Here is a 25868-nt window from a genome sequence, read left to right on the forward strand (position 1 = left end):
ACTAGCTCTTGGAATAGTTATATATGCCATTTTGAAGCGGTGGCCGAGTATAACAGATGGGGTGACTATGAAAAGGGCTACGAATTAGCAACTTGTATGCTAGGGCAAGCTCTTGACTTACTTTCTGAACTAGCACCGTCAGATCGGAACAACTATGCGATAGTCGTGGCACATATGCAGAATTTCTTCAATCCCACTGGGGGAGAAATGGCCTACCGAGCAATGTTTGACAATAGGGTACGAAACAATGCCGAAACTCCCATGGAGTATGGGGCCGCATTAAAGTTACTAGCAACAAAAGCATTTCCCTAGCTGGATTTGCCTGGGCGGGACGTGATGTTGAAGACGCAGTTTTTTAGGGGAATTGCTGACAGCGAAATGCGCAAGCTTGTTGCCATGCAGCAGCCGAAGTCATTAGAAGATGCAATAGCACTCGCCACTCAATACTATTACCTCGACGCTATGGACAATACTGTTAAAAGATAGGGAAAGCCGCGTGCTGGCATCGCTTCTGTGACTAGCAACGAATCTCATTCGTCGTCGGATGAGTCGATTCCCAAGATGGATGATACTCTGAGTGAGCTCAAGGATTTGCTGCTGAAGCTGGTATAACAGAATACGCCGACCAAACCTTGTCCGTTATGTAAACAACATGGTCATTGGGCCCGGCAATGCCCAAATGTACCGCCAGGAGCTCGCCGTTGCTTCAACTGTCATGAAGAAGGGCACATGAGGAGAGACTGTCCAACACTCGGCGTTATAATGCCGAACGACCCTGTATCAAAAAACGCGATGCAGCAGGCATGAGGTCCTCATCGCCTGCTACTGCGATTGTTGATGATGAAAAGAAAATGGACCTGTTTTTGAGACCATGGATTTCAGCTATCCAGTGGGAAGATAGCTGGTATGCTAAAATTGAGGTGAATACTCAATCGATGTGGTTTATGGTGGATAGTGGCGCTGGTACGACATTACTAGATAAATCACTTCTAGAATCGATTGGTAGTGTTCTGAATCCGTGTACGCGTTCGTTCGATGCGGTAGGAGGATACCCACTGGACATCTCTGGTACCGTGGAGGTGGAGCTCAACGTTGGCTTGGCGGCGGCTCGACAGACGGTGGTTGTAGCGGATTTGGGTGTGCCAATCGGACTTCTTGGAATGAACTTTTTGAAGAGTCACGAGTGTGCCATGCATCTCTCTTCCGGAATACTGGACGTCGCAGGAGAAGAAGTGAAACTCACCAGTCATGACAGGGTACCTTTCTGCCAGGTGACCATTGACGATGATGTTGAAATTCCACTGCTGTACGAGAAAAATACTCCGTTTGAAACAGAAAGAAGAGAAAGTTCTGATTCACAGCACAAAAGTAGGCCTACGGGACAGCCAGTAAAGGGAGCGTCGTCTGAAGGAGGGTCCCCGGTGCTGGGGAGGAGAGGCTCATTTCGACGGACACCGAAAACCGGCTCTAGCGAAGAAAAGAAAATTGTAGCTGCAAAGTTTGACAGCAAGGAAACTCCTATCGATACAAAGGCAGAGAACCCGTGTTGCACCCCACGTAGATCCGGGGCCAATTCTGCGATCGTGAGCATTCCGAGAGAGAGTCTGAAAAGGGTCCTGCTCTGGTCCGACGTCGTCAGGAAGAATACGAAGAAAAAGACAAAACCCGATAATGTAAATGTCCAGCGTCAGAAACCTGCCAAAATCGATCGTAGATTTGCTGGAACGACTCCGAAGCAGCAATCCTTGTCGCATCATGTGAACTCGCCTGTGAAGATGTACATTGGGAAACGAGCAAAATCCAGGAGATTGAAAGTGACCGTTGTCGATTGGCCAACCAATCAGCTCGATTCTGGAATGAGTTCGGGGACCATTACCTCGGGGGGTGAAATTGAGAAAACTGAAGACCAACCTACCCAGAGTGAGGTGGCAGTCAAACGAGAGACTCGAGGTAATAAGATTGTAGAAAAACGAGTTGCTGTCGAACCCCAGAAAGTGGGTGAGAAAAGACGAAGTAAGACGGAAACTGCAGTGGGAGAAGAACCCAAGAAAATGAGATCACAGAAAACTGCAGATGCAGAAATAGAAGAGAAGACCGATCAACCTCGTACGACGGAGAGCAAACTTCAGAAACGAAATTTCGTTGTCGGAGTAACGCCAGTAATAATAGAGAATACAGCCAAAGGTTGGTGGAACAAACCTGGTTTTACGTGTCGTCAACTTGCGACATTACTTGCGTGAGGCTGACCATGCACAACCTTGATGAAGAAATCCTATCCGGAGGTCGAAGGTTAGAATGTAGATGTTGAGACGCCTGATAATTCCCGCGGAGATGCAGACTTCGAATCTTGTCAGTGACGTCGTCCCGTTAACTTGAACGTATTCTATTTGATGCCCTAAGCATTTAGCTCTTGTTTAGTATGTTTCTTTCTTGCAAACTCCGTTCGCTCGACCATATTGATTTCGATTGCTATTAACAGAATCTCCATCAAAAATACGAGGGGGTAGTGTGAAAACCCAGTATTTGACGTCTTGATATTTTCCGGTTGTAAAATTTTTGGTGAAACTTTCCGCGCGCTTTCCTTTGTTAGTCTGTCGACGGGATTGGTTTGGGTTGGAGTGAGCGCTGAGTACGGTAGTAAGTTGCTGCTTTTTAATTAAATGTTACTATAATACGACTGGAGTCTGTGGCTGCATAAAGTGCAAATCAGCAGTATAGAAGGAATCGGACTTTTGATCCAGACCAGGAAAGGGACGCTACACATTGGAAACGAAGTGTCACAATTTCTGAAGGAGAAAGGGATCACGACGAGTCGAACCACGCCATAACTCCCAATGCGAGCGCGTAAACCAGACAATCTGGCGTAGAATCAAGCTCATGCTTGCTTCTCGCGGGCTGCCCGAAAGCAGTTGGGAGAAAGTACTTCCCGATGCATTACACTCAATTCGTTCGTTGTTATGTACCGCTACTAACGAGACTCCGCATTCCAGGTTATTCAAGTTTCCTCGTAAATCAAGCATGGGCACATCTATGCCTGATTGTCTCTTGGACGGTGGAACTCTGCTAATGCGACGTCATGTCCGACGAAAAGATGAACCTATCTGCGAGCCAGTTGAACTCATCGAAGCCAACTCTCTTTACTCGTAGATCCAATATCCAGATGGGCGACAAACAACCGTATCGAATAATGATTTGGCATCTGGCATCTGGACCCCCTGGGGTGCCGTTGAGACGCTCAACTCGTATCAGAAAGACGCCGGACAGATTTCATTACTGAGTTGAACAATTTTACAGTGCTATATTAAATTTCATTACTGAGTTGAACAATTTTGCAGTGCTATATTTAGTATTTCACGTTGCATTTCATAGTGATATGTAACCGTAATTTTAAGAGGGGGAGATTGACGTGTTTTGATGGATTCGCCATAGCGTATCAGGTGAGCGCTGTCATGCCCCATGAACGATCATGGTGCTGCCAGCGCAGTAATCATTCATTTCTGCATCTGACTTAACCTAGTGAGGATCGCTAGTTTATGGTGTCAGCGCTAGTCGGGATATTGTTAATAAAAGCCTACCATACGTTCATTGGTCTGGTTCATCACAGCAAGTACTCGAAAAAATCGTATTTTACTACCCGACTCGAATCATTAAAATATATACTCGATTCAGATTCGAGTACTCAAATCATTGTGCCCAGCTCTAATCACCACACAATGATATTCTTCATTTGATAGGTTACATTTCATTGTGACGGAATAAATTCGTAATTTGGAAATTTGCGTTGTGGTTCTTTCGAAACTGCGATTTTAGACATGACGCTAGCGCATGAAACAGATCTGCCCACCCCTGGTGTAAGCCCAGTAAAATTTTGACTGCTGTGGTTAGGTGTCCTATGCAGTGGCGTACGCAGGGCTGGTTAGCGTATGAAATGATATCAAATGTTAGGCATTCTGCCGGAAACCAGAGTACGGTTTGACTCATCCGGTCTATGACATATCGTTTTGTAAAGAGGACTATATTGAAGATCCTTTGACAGTAACATATACAGTTTCTCACACAGTGAATTACTAACTAGACGTCCATGATGCGATTTGTGAACGACTTTCTCATGCATAATTCCTATCTGCATGCCCAAAAAATATTTCCATATCTTAAGGTAAACAGAGTGGATTTACGTGGCAACAAGCTGTCAGCAATGGCACTTCGTTCAGTTCTCGGTCATGACCGGATTGCATCGCTATCAGGAAATTTGAATTGGAACGTGAGTCTATGACTTAGTTGTATGGTGAAATATATTATTTAGTCAATCTATACAATGAGTTGATCGCATTGTAATGACGGATGTTGATCCTACCGCAGCTCTGGCTTTTTACCAGTCCATGGAACATGCAGTGGTTCATATGGATGCTATTCGCCATTAGCTGTGTTTTGTGTAGGAATAAAAAAAAGCATTATTAGTATTTTACATTTTCTGGTTGATTAAGCCGCTGTCGAAAACAGAAAGATTTTATTTCTTCTATTCTGTTTTCAATACTTTTTTTATGAAGTCTTGTTTCTGAGACGGTATGCCTCGTTGTCTCATCGGTGATATAAAGCTTCTCGACTAAACAATATTCAGGTTGCCATGGTGGACGCAGACAGATATGATTGTGAATTAAGTAATGAAGAAGATGTAATCGGGATAAGATGCTCTTCTATGGAGGGCTATTTCAAGACAAAGGTTGGTTATCAAGGGTATTTAATTATGAAACATATTTTTGGCTGATATATATAAAGTTGGGTGTCGATATTTCTATCGCTCATTTTACCCTAACTGTTTTCGACTATCTCGAAACGTAGGCCAGTAGTGATTACATGGAAACTGCACGAATATCAGTTCTCGGTGGCCATCGGGAGTTCGCTCCGATAGTCAACGAAATAGCGTTATTGGTCGCATGCTCTGTACACTATCTCGAAGTGCCGCGATATTGTATTCTTTTTAGGAGGCTAAGCTACCCCTCGAATAGGAAAATCAGTCATGCACCTATAACTTTAATACTAGGAGAGCAATCTTTCTCCTCCTGCATCACCGAATTTTCTGCTGTTGATATCCCCCTCCATTCTCATATTTCTGAGTGAATCGATTTCTATTCTTTGAAATCCCTTCCCCCCATGATTTCTCATGATTTGAAGTAGTGGCTCAATAGTCGACAATATTACCGTGAATGGCTCGACCAAAATCCGATGCCGTGCTCAGTAGATGGGTTTCCAAATGCCATGACGCAGGGAATGACACTGTGATAAATTTGACACTCTAATCCAGGCAACACCGTTTTGTGCAGCCCGCGACAGCCTCAAGAAACGTTGTAAAAAGTGAGAAAATGCGTACAAAAATCAAATTACTGTGGATACTTGATTAAACCTTTTCTTAATATATTTCAACATGATAATGATCAGTAATATTCTTACCATCATTACCGTAACTGCCGCACCCGAACCCTCAATTGAGGGGGGGGGCAAGCTCGAGGGGGGTCCAAAATTATTTCGTGAATTAACATAAATTATAAAGTATTTTTTTAGAAATTAATGCAACTTTTTCAAAAATTTATCGCGATTTCATGTTGTCAAATTATTGATTATTTGGTACTCTTTCCCCAACAAAAAATACGCATGATTTATAGAAATGGACACTTCGGCGTCGGCCATTACCGCGCCACGACGCACCAAGACATATAAAGTTATAGGCCACGTAACAATGTAATATGCGACTCCGAGTAGTGTGCCAGAACGATCAGCAGCGAGAAGACCTTGGCCGAAAAAGACGGCCCTTATTCTGACCGAAAACCTCAAGATATATACAAATATCTTTAATTGTCCATAGGCGCCTGGCGCCGAATGTTCCTGGCCTGGCGATCTGAGCCCCACAAGACAGATGCCATATCGAGGGAACATTATTTGCCAGTAAAGAACTGGGAATTTGAAATTGTGTACGTCTTTTAGTTAAGTACGTTTGGGCGAGTGCAATATCTTTTGACATAGCGGATATAGAGGTCACGAAATAGCAGTAGCGAAGTCATTATACCAACGGATACGCCCGAAGATGTTTAATTATTAATTAGGGTTCGTTCCTACCTTTTCCAACACACCTCATACAGCTCTACCGGTGCATCTGATTACGTGGGCAGAGAGAGGATAAGTATGATAGCAATATATATGCATTTCCCGATCATATTGACCGATTCAATCATGAATTATAGAATTTTTTCGCGCTTCGCGCGTCAAGTACAGAAAGCACTTTAAGGCCACTTGGTGTAGATTATAATAGAAGCAATTAGTGCATAGCATGAGGGGGAGGGACGAAGCCCCCGTAAGTTCAGTTTATCACCTTGAGGGGATATCAGACCAACTTTTTTGGGGGGGCGGGGGCTAACGAATTGCTGTTACGATCCTGATTCTTACCATAGTCTTTTTTATTCCATTGATGGCGCGATATCCCGACCTCCCGACCTCGAGGCGCATGTATTTCGCAAGGTTTCAATTGCTCACAGAAAGTGAAAGTAAATGACTTAATTCGGACCGCGAGTGTGATAGATTGGCAACACGAGCAAGCAAGTTTATTATTTTTAGTGCTGTACTTAAAAAAACCGATTCGCGAGTGTGTTAGATAGATTCGTTCTTTGTATGTGGAGAAGTATTGTAGAAGAGCTTCTTGGAGGTACAGAACTTTTAAATAGTATATTCATATTGAAATGAACCCGAATATTTTCGGCTGACACTCGTCAGGGGTAATCGTCAGCAACTAGTAGAGAATTGGAAAGAACATTGTATATCAACAATCGTATCACAAAATATGACGTAACCAGCATGAAAGAGAGAGCGTTCAATGTACTATTTTCAGGTGGTACACGAACTCCTTTTGTTGACAGAGTTTTGGTTGGTGTATTTTGATAAAATTTGATTCCAAGGCACACAAATGGAATTGTGAACGGCCTCGCCCTACGATTCGAAATCGGTCGTCTCGATAATTATTCGCACAAATCGGATTATCCAACAGATGTTTGCCGATGGCAGAATTAATGGCCTTTGATCGATCAGCATCAATCTTAAGTGGATGAGTTAAGGGTGAGCTTTTCACTGAGCGTGACGCACGTGTTCTGATAAATCTGGGGACATGTTGGTTTATGCGGTCCTGCAGACGTTTTGACGTTCTTCCCACGTAGCCCACAATCACAGTGCCACCTATATTCGTACACTACATTACTTTGTTGAAGTGCAGGAAGCACGTCTTTGCGTGTTGAAGGGAGTAGTTTTGTTGTTGTAAAAATCACATTGGTTTTGAGTGTGTCGTAACATTTACTGACAGCAATGATACATTTGTCATCTTCAGGAATGAATCCGAGTGTGACCAATTTCTCATTCGCTTAAACTCGCTTCACCCGGTCTTGCAATTCACAATAGAAAAAGAACGCAATAACTCATTATCATTTCTGGACGTATTAGTTGAACAAATATCAACAATAACAGAAAATAATTGAGTTTTTTACTATTTCTGGTGTAGCTTAGCCACTTAATAGTTCCAATTCAGAATAACTGTATATACTACCTCTTCCGGATGTGTATCGATCAAACTCGTCGGCCTTACGATTTGAACGATGAAAATGGCTCTTACGGTTGTTTGATGCTAATCATATTTTATTTTCTGAATTCGGTACTTAATTTATCGTGACCAACGTTTTGTTTCGTAATGTTGAAAAGCATAGTCTGTGGTCAAATCGGTTATTATTCCATTTATTTTTAATTCAATCAAGTGTAATGGACGTGATGATATTGACGTTGCAGTCTAACTTCACGCACAAGAAGGCTTCACGTGCGGCCCTTTAAATATTTAAAACGCTCCCACCTATTGTCTCTCCTGTACGGTCTACATCTGGCCACCATCCAAAGTAAAATGAAACCATTGATAGTCTTTTTGGGGTGAAATTATTTTTCGTTGATGCAAGAAGAGATGATATTTCCATTTGTTCTGGGAATCAGGGCTAATGAGATGCACATGATATTTATTCGGATGGTAGCAGGTCTTTCATTGTAAATGGAACAAGATGCCAAGATATTTTCTAGTTACTTCTCTTTACTGCGCCAAAAATACGTTTTGTGGTTCTTTTGCTATGACATCTGTCGAACGACTAATGGGGAAGATTTTATGGTCAAAAGAACGACGCTATTCATCACTAGAAGGCCATCTCAACTGCAGAGCAAGTCGTCGAAAGTTCAGTTCAGCTTTACGGTTCTAAATACATTTTCTCTTTACCATTCGGACGGAACGGGCCTATTCGCAATTGCATTCAGGCAAAAAAGATGTGAAGTTAGTTTGTGCTGTTCATGGATTTTGGACCATGATTGGTCATTTACACCAGGCCGGTTTTCTTTTTGCTTCCATTCCGTATATGGCGAATTTTAGAGCTGCCCCCAACTTCTGCGCGTTTTGTAAGACACCGCTTACGTGTGGATGAGCCTAGATATCGCAGCAAAGCTTGGAAGTGAATCTGGAGTCTACCTCGGTCTGACTCGAACCCGCAACAAACGGGAGTTGAATCTGGGAATCATGCCACTATGCTATTTGCTGTGCAGGAAGTCGGGAAAGCTGAGTAACTACGACGCCACAATTTTATAGATGATTAGGATATGTGCAAAAAGAAATTTATTTTGTTATTTAATTACTGTATTAGGTGTCTCTTCGCTTGTGATAGATATCGTCCTCAATTTCTTCTCGCTCTCTATTATCGATCCTCGGACGAGCAATCCCAACGTAAATACTGCATAGGAATATTTATATTTCTACCAACTAAATCCCTTATTTCTGTTCAATTTTGATTGCTTTTCCGTATTGAGTGGAATAGAAGCTTGATATGCAACGTTCATCCAGTGCAAAACTATATTACATGCCCTAGTTTCGTTTCTTCATTGTAATGGATTATGGAACGTCGACGTCTTTAGAGTTAGCAGTAACCACGATAACACAACAAGAGTGAAGTGAGGAGAGTTTGTACCACGATTTATGTGGCTGTGGCTTGGCCAGATGTACCAATTGCTATGTTCAAGTGAAACAGTACAAGTTTTCAAGTGACACAACGCCCCTTCGAAACCACATCCGAAAGGCCAAGCACACTGCACAGTTGAACATGAGTTTCAAGCATCACATCAGCATGTTGCCAGTAAACAAGCTTTCATGCCTTCCAGCAGTTGTGAACAAATGCGGATTATCTGAATCGAATGTTGGTCCGCTCATAATTGCAAAATTCCATGGTACAATTAGCTTCTATTATTCCTTGATATTTATTGGATAATATGGTTCAATACTTTGTTGATTTGTATGTTATTACCTAATAAACTGTCCTTTTTTATTTGCTTTCAATCTGAGATGCAACTTTCATTCACACGCTTAAAATATACCAAGTCAGGAGTGAAATCGCCCAATGTACTGATAATCCTCCGGCTTCGAAAGCGATGCCCAGTTGTCTGAAGGTTCTTTAGAGAGTGCAGACAGACGAAATACCCAACTCCGTCGTTTTAACGACAACGTCACACACGCCCATATACGAAGTACACTATGGACAAATCCATCTCAAAAGTAAAGATGAAAACGCAATGATTCTAATCGACGGATATGTTAGGGTTACCATACGTCCTCTTTTAATATGATTTGTCCTCCTTTTTGACTTTTTTGAAAGTGTCTTCGGAGGACGCCCTTTTTCCTCTTTTTTGAGAATTTAGTCATATTTATAGCAAAATTCGACCGAGATGCCGTAAATCAGCACCGAAGTGACGCTCCGGCGGGTATTTCGGGAGCCGAGTGGAAAGTCGACCTTTTTTTGGTCAACCCCCTGACAATGAGCGAGAAAGTTGACCTTTTTTTTAGTCAACGAACCACAAAGTGGAAAAAAATACCATTTTTGGAGAATTCTTCTCCGGTTTTGCAAGTCTGAAAATTCTGAAAAAGTGTCCTCTTTTCAGATTTCCAAAATATGATAACCCTAGGATATGTTCCCCAACCAGAGCGCCCTTTTATTGTGTTACTTCAGTGAATACCATACATGCAATAGTTCCGCGCACAACACGGGCTATGCGAGACTAATCTACTTGAACAATATTAACTATATACAGCAATTATCTCTGCTGGTGATGTAGGCCTACCTCTCTTCATGTAATAGCGATAAAACACCGCAGGTAACTATGATTTACAGCCTATATATATGTAGGCGAGTTTTTGTTGTTAAGTGATTAGTTGGTCCATCTATTTTTCTTGATTTGGCTATGGTACCATAGGTCTCCCACCCCATAAATATTGTAATTGACTTGAAAATTGTCCACTCAAGGATGGTATTGATTCAAAAAATATGTGCAATTATATACCCTGATACAAGCCCTATACTCCACATCAAAAATTATGGCGGGTTTGTTAGTCTGAAAGGTGATATAGAAAAATGCAAATGTCGATCCAAATTTACTTTACACCCCCTAAAACGTAAATCATTCGTCACAGACCCGATAACCCACGCAGGTCGAATGTTTTTGCATATGAGGAAAGATTCTGTCAGCCTGTAATTGTAGACAAATTCACGGAGTGTAATCATGGAATTATCATGGAGAATTTTTCAAGTATTTTCGGTCCAAGTGATTCATCGGTACCACATCTCCCATACCAGTTATAACTGACCGCGAAATCAAGAGCAACTGCCAGGATATGATGATCAAACTAAAGAAGAATAGTGAGTGCTTATTCATTGAATTGGCTGTCCCAGCTGATCACAACATACTACAGAAAGAATCAGAAAAACAATTGAAATACGGAGAACTCCAAATGGAATGTGAGAAAATGTGGCGATGCAAAGTAAACATTGTACCGATATTCATTGGCGCTACAGGTGTCGTAAGCAACAAACTCACAAGAAATATCCAACAGATTCCGGGTAACGTTCGATTCGACATGATCAAAAAGATCACGTTATTGGGCACTGTGCTGTGCATATTCTTCGAGAGGCCTTGAATCAACCACTGGACTAAAATTACACTTGTGAATCGCAGCATAATTTCTGTAGTTTCGATTCTTCATTTTCAATCATCTCTACCTCTGCCCTCTAACCCTTTCCAATTCTTCATCTACTGCAATTCTGTGATCTGATTTCTCATTATATTGCATAGGAATAACTATTTGACTGTATTACTGAAATTTTAAAAATTTACTCCAATTTCGCGATTTTCCTTTGGGGGCAGGTTGCTCCGCGGAGTATGTTTGAATTTACCAGTTTTACTGTGAATAAATAACGATAATAATACCGTACTCTTAACTGTAGAGAGTGTTGGTTACCACTGGAGCGTGTTTATCGCACCATCAATGCCTGTCATTATACGTTCGACTTGAATAATTTTTAGTATTGTGAATGCAACTTCATTGCCAACTTGCAATCCAAACGAATACCTGTCGTGCTTTTCTATAGTTACATTTCTTTTATTTATATATTCGTCGGGTATATGCTTAAAGTCCGTTTGATTGACGTAATAACGACATTTTTTTAAGGAATCTACCGTTGTATTCAAACGTGTTGCTTTCATCACCCACCTCGCACCTGTGGAATTTTGTGGTAAACTATTCGATGCGCAATCCATCAAATTAATTGACTACTTATCGGTGAAACAATGTGAGTTGGATGGTTTGAAATTGCAAAAGGTATGTGAAAGATTTCATCTTTCTGGTTTGCTGCTTATTTGAGCGTTGGGCGTTGATTTCTATTTAAATTATACACTTCCTTGTTCATGCCAGAATTAAAATAGTCAGAATGAAGGTATTAATATGAAAATTTTGTGCAGGACCACCACATACCATTACTTGGAGCAAGGAGCAAATTTCACCAGTTTACACGCTCGGCAAAAACGATCAAACCGACGCAACTAAGTTATTTTAGTCAATAAGAGCAGTAGTTCTTATCCTTTTTTCATGCAGCGCCATTTTTCGAAAATTGCCTAGTTCTGGCACCCGCCTTCATATTTTAAGTACGATAGTAAAAAGGGTTTGTGTTCGAAGTCCGGTAGGTCTTTTAGGGTTGGGACTTCACTATTAGAAGTAGCTTGAATCGCAACCGAGGACCACTCGACTAATCAACGCCATAATAATTGCATGCGCTATATTCGGAATAATATCAAGTAGGGATGGTGTGAACCTCTGAAAGGTTCAGGTTCGTGTGAACCCGAACCTTTTTGAAAGGTTTTGTGTGAACGCGAACGTGAACCTCATGACGTCACGTGACGTCACATTGCTAATTCCAACCGTACGTTTCAGTGAAGTGATATATATTAATGTGCAGGTACCAGAGGTGGTCAGTAACGAAGTACTTCAACTTTTTGGAAGTACTCAAGTAGTTTTCCTCTACTTCTGGTACTTACTCAAGTAATTCTGATTTTCTCTACTTCTACTTCTACTTCAAAGAGACGCTTAGGAGTACAGAACTTCATGACACATTTGAATAAAATATTCATTTTATTCCCGAAGCTTTTCGGCTGACCCTCGTCAGGGGAATATCGTCAGCAATAAGGCGAGAATTCGAATAACTATGTTCACCAACAATATATATCGCTAATTATGACGTCACACAGAAAATATACAAAGTTAGGAAAACGAGAGAACTGAAGCGTTGGCATGGAGATAGCGAAGCAAAACAAGTTAGTGCGCGATTTTCAAATGATACACAAATTCTTTCTGTTGGCATAGACTAGGTTTGCTCATAGTGATGATGGTGGACTCAAGAACAGACAAATGAAATAAATTGCGACCCTTAGCCAATATAGAGAACATGTCCTCGTGATAGTTAGCAGCACACGTATGATTTTCTAGTAAATGTTTACCTATAGAAGATTTTTGACCCATGGCCTGGTTATGTTCAAGAACAAGCGGATTGTTAAGCTGCGAATTTGAGATATAAGATTTGACAGACGGTGGAATGTGTTCTTTGATACGGTCCTGCAACCGTTTGGAAGTTCTCCCTACGTACCGACAATCGCAGTGGCACTTGAATTCATAAATTACGTTGCTTTGTTTTATAGCCGGGAGAACGTCCTTTCGGGTTGCGGGAAACATTGGTATCGTGGTAAAAACAACATTGGTTTTCACCGCTGGATAACAGCGGTAGACTGCTGAAGTTATCTGTTTCTCAAATCGATAAGAAACCGGGCCAATCCAAGGAAGATGAATGCGCACATCCCTATTTTCACGAGAAATTACTTCGGGGGTTTCTTCTGGTTTGGTATCATTCCAATGACTTAACGTTTTACTTATTGTCCGCTTAATAACGTACTCTGGGTATCCGTTGTCAATGAAAATTTTACGGATGTAGTCAAGTTCATTATTCAATTTGACCTCGGAACAAATCATCAACGCCCGGTGAACCAAGGTGCCGATTAAATTGATTTTACGACTTTTTGGGCTGAAAGAGCTCCATCGAAGGTAATGACCCGAAAATGTGGGCTTTCTATAAACGGAGGTAAGGAATTTGCCATCCCGTTTCTCCACAAGAACGTCAAGGAATGCCAGGCGATTGTTAATTTCTTTTTCCGACGTGAATTGCAATGCTGGATGTAGTTTGTTTAAATTTTCCAGGAAGCTATCACAGTCAGATTCATTATCGAATATCACGAACGTGTCATCGACATAGCGATGGTATGATAAGGGCAGTTTAATACAAGAAGAGAAGAGCTTATCTTCATGAAATCCTACAAATATATTGGCTAGAATAGGACCCAATGGTGATCCCATTGCTACACCATCAGATTGACGGAACATGATATTGTTGAAACTAAATTCAACAGAACACAGAGCGTTTCTCATCAATTCAATGAAGGTAGCTCTCGAGAAAGGAGGGGGTATTAGCTTACCGGTATATAGAGCATCAGCGCAAATATTCAACGTCTCATTTAGTGGTACGTTGGTGAAAAGGCTCTTTATGTCGAATGAGCCTAGGAAATTATCGCGCGCGGATAGCTGTGAGCGACGCATCTCATCAGCGAAGGTAAAAGAATCGCGTACGCAATGCGACCCGTAAAGTTCGCGAACAGGTTCCAGTATGTTGATCAACCACTTTGCCAACTTCTGTTGCATTGACCAAGTCATGCTGAGTATCGGTCTGAGTGGCACATCGTCTTTATGCGTCTTCGGTAATCCATACATACGCGGTCTTTGGGAGCCAACAGGCCTGATGGAGTCATATTCTTCAGTGGATATTACGTCATCGTTTTTCAAGATTCGAAGGCGTCGTTGTAGTCGTCTTTCAGACTTTGCAGTATTGTCGTATTCCGAGACCGGGCCAAGTACAACGAATTTGGATTTATCCTCTAGAATAGTCATCATCTTTGAAACGTAATCTTTCTTGTTTAAAATTACCACGCCAGTACCTTTATCTGGTTTCGTTATGTGAATATCGGGGTTGCTTCGCAGAGATTTTATGGCACGGAAGCATTCCTTTGTCATCAAGAAATCCGCTTTGTCAACTGGACATCCACAATACGAATGTGCCGAGTCCGTAAGTCTTGCTTTGAGAGCTGGCACTTCATCGATTGATTTTGCTTTCATCAATTTATTTCATTTGTCTGTTCTTGAGTCCACCATCATCACTATGAGCAAACCTAGTCTATGCCAACAGAAACAATTTGTGTATCATTTGAAAATCGCGCATTAACTTGTTTTGCTTCGCTATCTCCATGCCAACGCTTCAGTTCTCTCGTTTTCCTAACTTTGTATATTTTCTGTGTGACGTCATAATTAGCGATATATATTGTTGCTGAACATAGTTATTCGAATTCTCGCATTATTGCTGACGATATTCCCCTGACGAGGGTCAGCCGAAAAGCTTCGGGAATAAAATGAATATTTTATTCAAATGTCTCATGTACTTCTACTTCGTAAAACTTTGTGATCTACTTACTTTTCGTAATTTTCAGTTGGTCAAGTACAAGTAGTTTAATCCCCCAATATTAAAGATAGCCTGAGGAATTTCGGGGCTGTTTTCACGGAGTATCAACATTCAATTTTCATAAAAGTCAAGTAAATCCCAGAAATTTTGTTGTGCTTCGCGCATAGTAGTGGTGGAGTGACAAATATGTTTTCATGAAAGTATCAGTAAATATAATTCAGGTACCGGATTGCTTGGTTCCTCTCACACCTCATTGTCGCCCATAGCAAATATTTCATCACAGTAAATATGGCCCATCATGACGTTTGAAACTACCGATTCGCTATCTAGCAGTTACCTATCGCATCGTAATCTAGCCGCACATTACGTGTCTTGCTAATCTGGAAAATCCAGCTTTTTTAACGTTACACCTGTTTCAGCAGATCACCTTTGAAGCTTTATGGACAAAATACAGGAAATATATTTTCTGCTTTTTAGAAGTGGTATTTGTATTTCACTTTCAATTGCGAGTATCATATTTTGAGTTCTAAATATTTTCAGTTCTTTTGTCTGCAGAACATACATGTTGAAGCTTAAAAGCAAGTGTAGTAATGCCTCTATTTTCCGAAAATAAAGGTACACTAAATATAACTTTGACGATCCACAATATTTGTTATTTACGTATACTAATCGCGAAAAGTGATGAAACCGTATCCGATACAACTTCTACGTATTGCTCTTCGCCTGAACTTGGGGCCTTATAATATGGGGTAGTGTGCCATATCTAACGGGGTCTTCTAGTAAACAAAGGGTTAGAATTGCATTCTCTTATCAATACCATAATTTTCATCCCATGGCGCGAAACAATGCTTATGCTATCGAAAATTGATACCTCCTCGAATGCATCAATATGAATCAAGCTCTTTGCACCTGCCGCATAGCTCAATTCGCAGCTTTTGACAGTCCATGCGAACGAGTTAAGACTGTTTTCAAAACTACTTACTTACTTAAAAGTAGATTTAAAGTCAGTCAATTTTACTTCTACTTCAAGTAGTTTTAGGAGGCTTATTGAAGAAGTACTTCTGCTCGTACTTGAGTAGATTTTTTTCGTCGCTACTTCTACTTCTACTTGAGTAGTTTTCTTGACTACTTTGACCACCTCTGGCAGGTACACGATACCTAGCGACGACTCGGGATAAACAAGACTGGTCAACACAATTCTTGTTGACCTTGATCAGACAATTGACTTTGACTAACTTTTGGGCGCTTTATTCAAAAATGACTTCCGTTTTTCTCCATCACGTCAAGTTTTGGGTTAGGCACCCACCACATTGTCCGATAAGGCAATAACCCAGATAATAGCACTACTTTTAATATTTTGTGCTTATTGAATAAAACGGTTCAAAAACCACAAACAGTCGAAAGTAAATCAATTGACTTCAAATAAACATTTGCACCGCTTTATTTGGTTGATTTAAACTAATATTGCTTCTACAGGACTAATAAAATACGAGTTTCAGGGTCCAAATTTACGCGAATATCCCATAATTCTCGATCAATAGTCAGCTAACATATGTAATCTTCAATTTACTCTGGTATCTTACCAGAGGTGGTCAAAGTAGTCACCGTCGCTACTCAAGTAGAAGTGGAAGTAACGCCGGAATTTCTACTCAAGTAGAAGTAGGAGTGGTGATTCACAAGTAAGTAAGTAAGTAGGTATTCTACGCTTATATTTGCCTACAAAACTGGAAACTGTCAAGTAGAAGTAGTCTAAAATCATAACTACTTAAAAAGTAATGTGAGTAGGAAAAATCTACTTCAAGTTCTTCAAAAAGTAGAAGTACTTCGCTACTGACCACCTCTGTATCTTACCCCCATCATCTTCAGATGTTAAGGACATTTTCTCCTTGCCCATCTCTGAATATGTCATGGTTTTCGAGAAATTATTTAGATATTTTAGCTTTTTTAAATGTCTGCTATCTGACTTGAACATATGGCAGTGACACATGTGTATGAGGGTTACATGTGTTATTGTGCATCCTTGCTGTCTGACCACTAAGAAAACATAATATTTCAAAGCTGACACATATGATCCAATGGTGCTCGTGATATTGCAACAATTCAATATTTCTGCACTATTTTCAATGTTTCTGCATTATTCACGAAGACTAACTGAGTGTGCAATTGTTGATGCACCTAAGACGTTGCCATTTTAGAGAATGCCACACTTTAATATTCTTTTTGAGCTATACTCATAGACATTTGTTGTAATTCACTTGAGATGTGAATCGGGTTCCTAATTCCTCCAGTAATCCATGGTAACAGTATCATGCCAATGCCAGTATCACGGCAATACACAGAGCTACCGAAAGTAGGCATACGAAGAAAAGTTTCTTATGATTGAAAGTGAGATAGCTTCCCAACCGTGCCACGTAACCTTTTCTCACTTGGTAAGGAAATTGAAAGTTCCGAAGATTTCTATTCCAAGTCCCAATGCTTATATCAAATCAATAACTCGTGTTGATGGACTACCCCACGTTCTGAATCATCTTCGATTTCAAAATATTCATCATTAGGCCTGCTATCCCTAAGATCTTCATCTTGATCCTAATCATCGAGCGTATAGGAGTTTCGAGTTACACTGGATAAGCTGAATTGGGTATTGGACCTATAGCTGATAGTAAATATACTGTTTATTTTTCTTGCCATATCCTGCAGTTTGCATCAAATATGTGTCTGAAATATCCTCGGATGATTGCATTCTCTAACCGAAAATGGGTGAAAGCATCAGACTAGATCAGAGGTCTCAAACACGCGGCCCGCGGGCCGCATGCGGCCCGCCAGAGCATTTTGTGCGGCCCGCGACGACATTTTAGATTTTTAATAATTTGAAAATATTTTAGTGTCACATATATATCTTTTCAGGTTATAAAGTCAAAATTCCCTCTTAAATTGCCCCGAAAGCCTGAAACTATTCATCAAACTTCACTATCACATCAATTGCAAGTGCTACTATGCAGTGGAAGATTCACTATTTCGCCACATTTCCAATTCATGATGACAAAAGCTGACCCTTAGACGATTCGTGACTGAAATTTGTGAGTTGGACTTGGACGCGGCATTTCTTAGAATTACTCCGACTCGGGCTAACTCGATGGCAAAATGAAAATGACTCGAGTGGACTCGGAGTGACTCGGAATGCCGTGAATTTGTTAGAACCATGGACGCAACAAACTATAATCGTGTATCAGGGGAATAGTAATAGATCAGAAGGTCGCAGCTTGGTATTTCGTTATTTAAGCAAGTAGATATGGAAACCATTGGCAATCTGACAGTTACATCTTCGGTCGCTAAACCATGCTATTAGGGCCACTTACAGGTACCGAGTACCGTAGTGGTACGCTCCAACGATGTAACAACAATGGACTGTTCGGCGTTCCGACATTTCAATCACTAGGACACATTCAATAATATATTTATATTATATTTATATTTGTTTCTACTCCTATATTTGAAGATATTTGGCCATGAGATTAATAGCCTACTTATCAGAAGTATACCCGAATACTGGATTGGAATTACAATGGTCAACTTGAAAATGTTTTGATATCAGATCAGTCTCTATTATCAATCTGTTAAATTCAAAATATTCATAGTAGCTGCAAAATTTTAACCCGAGAGCTTTTATGATGGCATCATACATTTGTCCGCCCATATGGTGTCTACATGTTATAATTAATGTATATCAAGTACAACAACAATTCCATTCAAATAGTTATAAATGTGATGATTCTTTTCTTGCCAGGCCTAAAGTTATACCAGAGTAAATCACATTTTGACGATGTGTGTTTACCGATAGTCTGCTGGATCGGATCACTTTCAATAGGATAATTCATTCCCGCCAAATAAGGCATACTCGGAAAGATATAGAATACCCCTATAAATGCTGCGGCCCGCGGCGTCGTCAAAACTGGAAAACTGGCCCGCGGGCACATTTGAGTTTGAGACCTACGGACTAGATCGATACCAGTACCAGTACCAGTACCTTTTTTCTTGATATTTCATTCGAGCCCTTGGCTATATAACTTATTATATGGTAAAAGTGTGGATTTTTAAGTGGTATTAAAAAGTAACGTGGTTAAATTCGTGAAAATTTGCATATTTTCGGCATTTGTCGTAGAGCAAAAACTTGACGTGATGGAAGAAACCAGCGGAATTTTTGGAATCAGCACGCCAAAATTAGCCCAAATCAAGGTCAAAATCAAAGTCAACAAATCTTTCATTCAAAATTGTTGCCCAGTGTAATCCACAATGCTGAAGTACATACTGACTTTTTAAACGTTGCCAAATGTATCAACTGAAGTAATCAAATTATATGATAATCTCATAAAATCAATATCATCCGTAGCTTCGCCAACTATTTCAACGAGGACTTGCAAGGGAACATAAGCTTACGCTTTAACGGTCAAGGCCAGACTGGACAATGTAGTCGGCGTCTGAGTCTTGCTACGCTGATGTTGAGCAGACTGTAAAACTGGTTTTACTCCATTAACAAGTTATACAACATTAGCCAACACCCCAATCGTACGGATTTGGTTTTTATAATACGATAAACATATAAAAGCAAGATGGACATCAGACAACGATATCAATTGCAATGATTGTTTGAATAAGCATCATTCGCTGACTCCCAACGAAGGGTATATCGCTCTTGAGGTGCTGCGATTGCGGGTCAACTTCACAGCAGAGAATCACTAGATAATCCGAAATAGAAAGCTAGTGTTGATTTTTTATGCTGCCAGCGCCATGCATAGAGTGACCCGAAGCTGAAATGCAATAAATTTCAACCAAAGCTGTTATAATTACGGGGAAATTGTAATATATCAAAAGGGTTCATAGCGCAGAACCTATCAAGGTTAGTTTATGAACGTGAACCTCTAAAATTCGGAGGTTAACACACAGAACGCGAACGTGAACCTCACGTTTACACCATCCCTAATATCAAGGTTGTTAACAACAGTCTTGTATACGGGCTCATCTCATCTCGTACGAGCCTGGTGTACACTAGGGTTGTCCAAAATTTGGAAAATCTTAAAAATACTCACTGATTGTGTCTCATTCTATAGATTATTGATAAAAACAACAGTAAAATTTTGGTCAGTAGAGATATCGGGCAAAGCGTTTGAAAGTAGCTGCCCAAGAATGGGCGTGCCAACGACCATAGAACGGCGAGAAGTCTAGTCATCAAATAACCACGGCTCTTGATTGGCTAATCAGCTATGCTTCAATGATCACGACAGCAGCAGCTTGCTGATTAGGTGTTCAAGGAGTCTGCTACCGGCGGGGACTCTGAAAGCGCGTTGTTGGTAGGTTGGCAGATGATGATTTAAGATTAATTCAGGACATGTTGAGGTACGAAATACATGATGAACAAACAACACCTGCTTCACAAAAACTTTCACAGCATGACTGCTTTAGTGTGAAGGAAACGGCTGTAGCCTACATGCCGTGTTTTAATCGAGGGAAAGCAAAGACGCTTATGCAACTGGTGAACGAATTCCCCGTTTCAGATGGGATCCATCATCAGTGAATACAAATATAAAGCTTGACTAGACACTATACTTTGTGTGATCTATAGAATGGGGGTATTTATATTTTATTTACACATAGTAGAAGCATGTTTGTAGCTAACATGGTTATGATGCTGTCAACATTGTGTGTCCAGGAACTGAGCCAAAAGGGGAATTACTAAATCTATGAACAGATCGCTGCTCAGAGATTTATATTTCAATCCTGTTCTAAGAATCGGGCCCACCGACTTCCATCTCTATATAGTTTTGACAAATTGGTTATTGAGGTCCGCCAGCCTATGAAATATCGCCACTATATGTTTCTGACGCGTGTACGATATCAAAGCAATATTTTTCTACAAGCCAAAGCACATATATTGTCTCCATGTTCGCACTATATAATCAAATATCAATGTTGCGTTTTGTTTTATAATCCCAATTTTATATAGTGCGGCCCGCGAATGAATTCAGATGTTGAATGCGGCCCGCGAGCTCAAAAGTTTGCCCACCCCTGCATTACAGTGACGAAGACGGATATGGATTTGGGGGTAGCACTTTGAAATCAGTTGATTGGTCCTGTTAACGCCGATAAAGAGGTTTGGGTCTCGACCGTGACAGAAGATCAATTTGACACCCCTGTTCTACGGTATAAATATGCAAATTGCATGACCTAGACCAGTGACGTGCAGTGAGGTTCATGGCTGGTGAGGCACTGAAACACACACACACACACACATATATACACACACAACACACACATACACACACAACACACACATACACACACACGGAAAATAACCGAGATATGTGCTTCATTTGTGACATCCGTTGTCTCGTCTACCTCTAATAGCAATAAGTTTGGCAGCATTTTCTGACCATTTATATCATTTCGAATTACATCACCGACCGCCTAAATTATATCGTTCTGTGTTCGATTTGACAAGCCAGAAAACACACTGGATATCTCCAAAGGCCTTGCCATCCTTTCATCTTGCTCCGCAAAACAGCATAAAGGCCATAAACAGCGACAATGCTGCAGGCTATGCAAGTAGCCATCACATACCACATTGTAACGTAGCTATGGACGGAACATACATAACAGCTACATCAGGAAGGGAATGTATTTGCTCCGCATTACGTATTGACCGTCGCTACTATACAATTCCCACAAGTCTGTTGTAATCTGTAATCAATCGTCCGTTTCACTGTGCTGCGATTGTCCGATTGTTAGCGAATAGAGCAAGAGGCAGATTCGTTTGTGCATCACCTGACCATTGTTTCTCAGCGATGGCATTGTCTGCAATAAAGCCGAATGTCACTTTCCTTTGCGACTTTGAGGGGGTTCTGGTGGTCTGAAACTGGTAATATTTGGATTTTCGTAATCAGTGCGACGATAGCATTTGATTGATACCAGTTATTATAAATTGCATTGTCGCAGGTGATGCACGACACACCCGTGCGTCACGTATGCCTCACGTCTTCTTTCGCGCTGTATTTGTGTATGATAATTATGCAAATTGATGAGTTTGGGTGTAAAAAACGTTCAAATTTAGTTATTTATGAACATCGATGGAAAATATCAATAACAACCGAAGGTTTTCACAATGTTCAATTACTCACCCTGACGACAGGTTAGGGACTGCCTCAGTTGCGTCGTTGGACCGCACGTCACTGATTTAGACCAAGTAATTCCTTGCGTACATTAAAACGTAATGTAAGAATATCACGAAGGCCTAGATTGCGAGATAGCGTAGTTGTGTAATCCAGAGCTGCAGCACCGATTGGTTGCGGGTTCGAGACCGACCGAGGTCGACTCCAGAATTGCTGGCTGGGTGTTCGAGATTTATCTATTGGCTCCTCCTCGCCACGTGATACGCGTAAGTGTGTCTTATAAAAAGCCTAAAAGTGAGCCATGCTACTAGTCCGTAAATACGGAATAAAAAATATGGAGTATCGTCCTGATGTGTAATGACCAATGTAGTCGAAATACCATGAACATAAAAAAGAAACATAGACCCAGTTACAACCCAAATCCAGAATAAAAAGTTTACCATAAGCACACCAGCATACAGAAATAATTTGCTAACCAGATGATCGTTACTTTGCGATTTTGAACCCAATATATTTTGAGAGTAGATATGTTTAGAAGTGGTTGCCGTATATGCTAATGTTTTCGATGAAATTCCGACCGAACCGTTGTGATAGTTTGGTCGAACCCTAGATGCTCGATCTAACCGAGCTTAGCAACCAATCTTCACCGACTCGTCAACAAATTTGGCTGTCAGTTCACTTTTTCAAAGACAACGCGGATTTTAATGCAATTGGCAATATGTTTTATTATTCGAGAAAGAATCAATGTACAGGAAAATATAAGCGTTTCCTTCGGTCTATATTCTTGCAGTGAGAATATTTATAGGAGAAAGCGATGATGCAACAGTTTCATAAGAATATGTTATCATGAAAACTTATAAAGGAATGCGAAGCAATCCTATAACCTACTGTGTATACATTGTGAAATAATGAAGATATATTTTTGATGAATAACTACTCTAAATATATGATGAATGATCTACTCACCTCTTCAACTTCACGATAACGTCATCATTCCCAATGAAATCGATATTGTATTCAGATAAGCAAGATATTGTGTGATTGCACAGAAGAAGAAATCATCGAATGGCAGTTGATTCAATCTTCCATGGAGAAGTATCAGGTCAGATTATTGTAATTCGATTGTTGAGGTAGGGGAGATAGGCTTTTAGATGTTGATAGCTTCAATATTGCAACTAACAATATGTTCGTATTGCAAAATTATTTCATTCGAAGCTTTTTCACGGACTCTCATCAGGAGCGAACACCAGTATATGCGTGTTCTGTTTGGTACGTGAACTCCGTTTTAAACAGGTTGACACGTTCGCATATCTCCTTTATTAACACACCTGAAACCACGACTCTATTTCTAGTAAGGAGCATAAAACGTCGATTGTCTAACAGCAGATAGCAACTAGATGAGGTAATCTCGATCTCGCAGTGACGGCAATCAAATTAACTGCATGATCAACGAATCACGTGAGCGGTACGCTATACATTCATTATTTCCAGTAAAGGTCAATTATAGTTTGAAATATATACCATCAAACATAATTTCCTTGGCTACCCAGAGCACATTTCCGAAGTAACTCTAACACGGAGCGAATGTTTATAAGATGATATTGGCAGGACCGTAACTGCCGCACCCCACATCCCCCAATTTGGGGGTGGGCCGAGCTGGAAGAGGGCCCAAACTTATTTCGTGAATTAGCACAAATTATATAGTATTTTTTGAACATTTACGCAACTTTTTCAAAAATTTTTCGCTCTGCGCGCGATTTTAAGTTATCAAATATCTTGATTTAGGGGTACTCTCTCCCGAAGAAAAAATATTCGCAAGATTTATAGAAATGGGAATATCGGCACTGGCCATTACCGCGCCACGATGCACCAAGACATATAAAGTTTTAGGTCATGCAACAAGCGACTCCAAGAAGTGTGCCAGAACGTGAAAACCTTGGCCAAAAAGGACTGCCCTTATGCTGACCGAAAACTTCGTTATATATACAAAATACATAGGTTTAATTGTCCATTGGTGCCTAAATGACTGGCGCCGAATGTTCCTGTCTTGGCAATCTGAACGTCACAAAACAAATGCCATCCAGTAGTAAAGTAGCCTACGTTTGGGCGATTCTATACTTTTTGATATAGCAGACACGAGGTCGCGAAATAGCATCATGTTAGGGAGTCATACCCACGTGCCCTACAGTTTCCAAGCAACCTCACTCAGCTCTACCGGTAAATCTGATTACGTAAGCATAGAGGACAAGAAATTGATAGCAATATATAAGCAATTCCCGATCTTATTGAATTATCGAAAATTTTCGCGCTTGGCGCTGGCTCACTAAACAGTACGACTAATTTCGTAGCAAAAGCGAACAACGTGATTGGGGTAGGTTTGTCACCCTATAGGAGCCTAAGACCATTTTTTGGGTCGGGGGAGGGGGGCTGGCGAAGTGCTGTTTCGTTCCTCCCAACGGGTATACGCTCGAAGATGCTCAATAATAATTGAGGGTTCCTACCTTTTTAAGCGCACCTAACTCAGCTCTACCTGTTAATCTCATTACGAGAGCAGCGATATATTAATATTTGATTGCAACATACATGAAATTCCCGATTATATTGACCGATTCAATCAGGAATTATACAAATTTTTCGCGCTTCGCGCGTTTAGCCGAGAAAAACTGACTCGGCAAACGGCCCCCGATGTAGATGATAAGTAGCGGTAAATAGCGCATAGCCGGGGGGGGGTCTGGGGGCGAAGCCCCCCAGACGTTCGGTGTATCATCATATGGGGGACCAAAACCAAAGTTTTTTGGGGGACTGACGAAGTGCTTTACGGCCGTGGGTATTGGCTCCAACGGATATAATCTTTATTGAACGATATATAAATTGGAATGCATCTCAATTGCACATATATTAATGAATTTCATAACACACGCCCATAATAATATTCAATGTAAAATGTGAGTATAACACCCTGGCAGTTATTAGCAAGATTTTGTCACGTGATGCATGAACATATCTCGTGTCTCTTGGGAATGTGTTTAATTTCGAGATAATGCATGCAGTGAGCTTTTGAGGAAAGCGTAGACGGAGACGAAGTTGCTTGATAGAGCTTTCTAGGTTTTTATTAACTGAAATTCGGCGACAATCTAAACGGAACTAAGACATGCACTTCCAAGCATACAGACATAAGCAACTGAGGTAAAACAGAATGAACAGAGCGAAGTAAACTAATTACAGTAACCAGTAAGCAACCAAGTGTCTTGAACAATCACCACAATGCATGGCGATTAGGGCTGGACACAATGATTCGAGTATTAATTTTGATGATTCGAGTCGAGTAGTAAAATACGATTTTTTCAGTACTGAAGTTATACGCCTCTCGCCACTGAAAGATAGTTTATCAACGAGAATTATAGTTTCAATACTAATTATCACTGTTGAAACCTTGAAACTTTGATTGGCGGTATCGTGACATACGAAACATTTGGTAAAACGCTGCGAGGGCTACTGGACGTATCACATTTTCGAAGTCATGATTATCCCATAACATTGTCACCAAGTGGAATGAATTCGATAGAGTCGCAAAAATACCGAAGTATCATTTATGACAGAGGTCTCAAACTGAAATGTGCTCGCGAGCCAATTTCCTAGTTTTTGATAACGCCGCGGGCCGCAGCACCAATAATAGGGGTATTCAATGTATAATTTTCAACCAAGCCTTATTTGACGAGACCTTGCAGACAGGCATTCCACGAACACAGTGAAATTGTAATTTACTATTGTA

General features: G+C 40.7%; 2 protein-coding genes and 1 long non-coding RNA gene across 3 annotated transcripts in view; 2 read left to right on the forward strand and 1 right to left on the reverse strand.

Annotated features, from left to right (window-relative positions):
* The window catches only part of LOC145438129 (uncharacterized), a 227461-nt gene extending 209626 nt beyond the window's left edge, over window positions 1–17835 (forward strand). Inside the window, exon 2 of the long non-coding RNA XR_013914844.1 lies at window positions 17590–17835. This is a non-coding gene — a long non-coding RNA (uncharacterized LOC145438129). The remainder of the gene's footprint in view (window positions 1–17589) is intronic.
* The window catches only part of LOC145437984 (uncharacterized), a gene marked incomplete at its 5' end in the record, with an annotated part of 459138 nt that overhangs the window by 397014 nt on the left and 36256 nt on the right, over window positions 1–25868 (forward strand). The window lies entirely within an intron of this gene.
* LOC145438096 (uncharacterized) overlaps window positions 1–25868 on the reverse strand; it is a 367020-nt gene that overhangs the window by 153761 nt on the left and 187391 nt on the right. The gene's annotated exons all lie outside the window — the stretch shown is intronic.

The sequence above is a fragment of the Botryllus schlosseri genome, chromosome 4 (assembly GCF_051294905.1).
Source record: "Botryllus schlosseri isolate E-star chromosome 4, Bs_hap1, whole genome shotgun sequence".
Taxonomy (NCBI): Eukaryota; Metazoa; Chordata; class Ascidiacea; order Stolidobranchia; family Styelidae; genus Botryllus; species Botryllus schlosseri.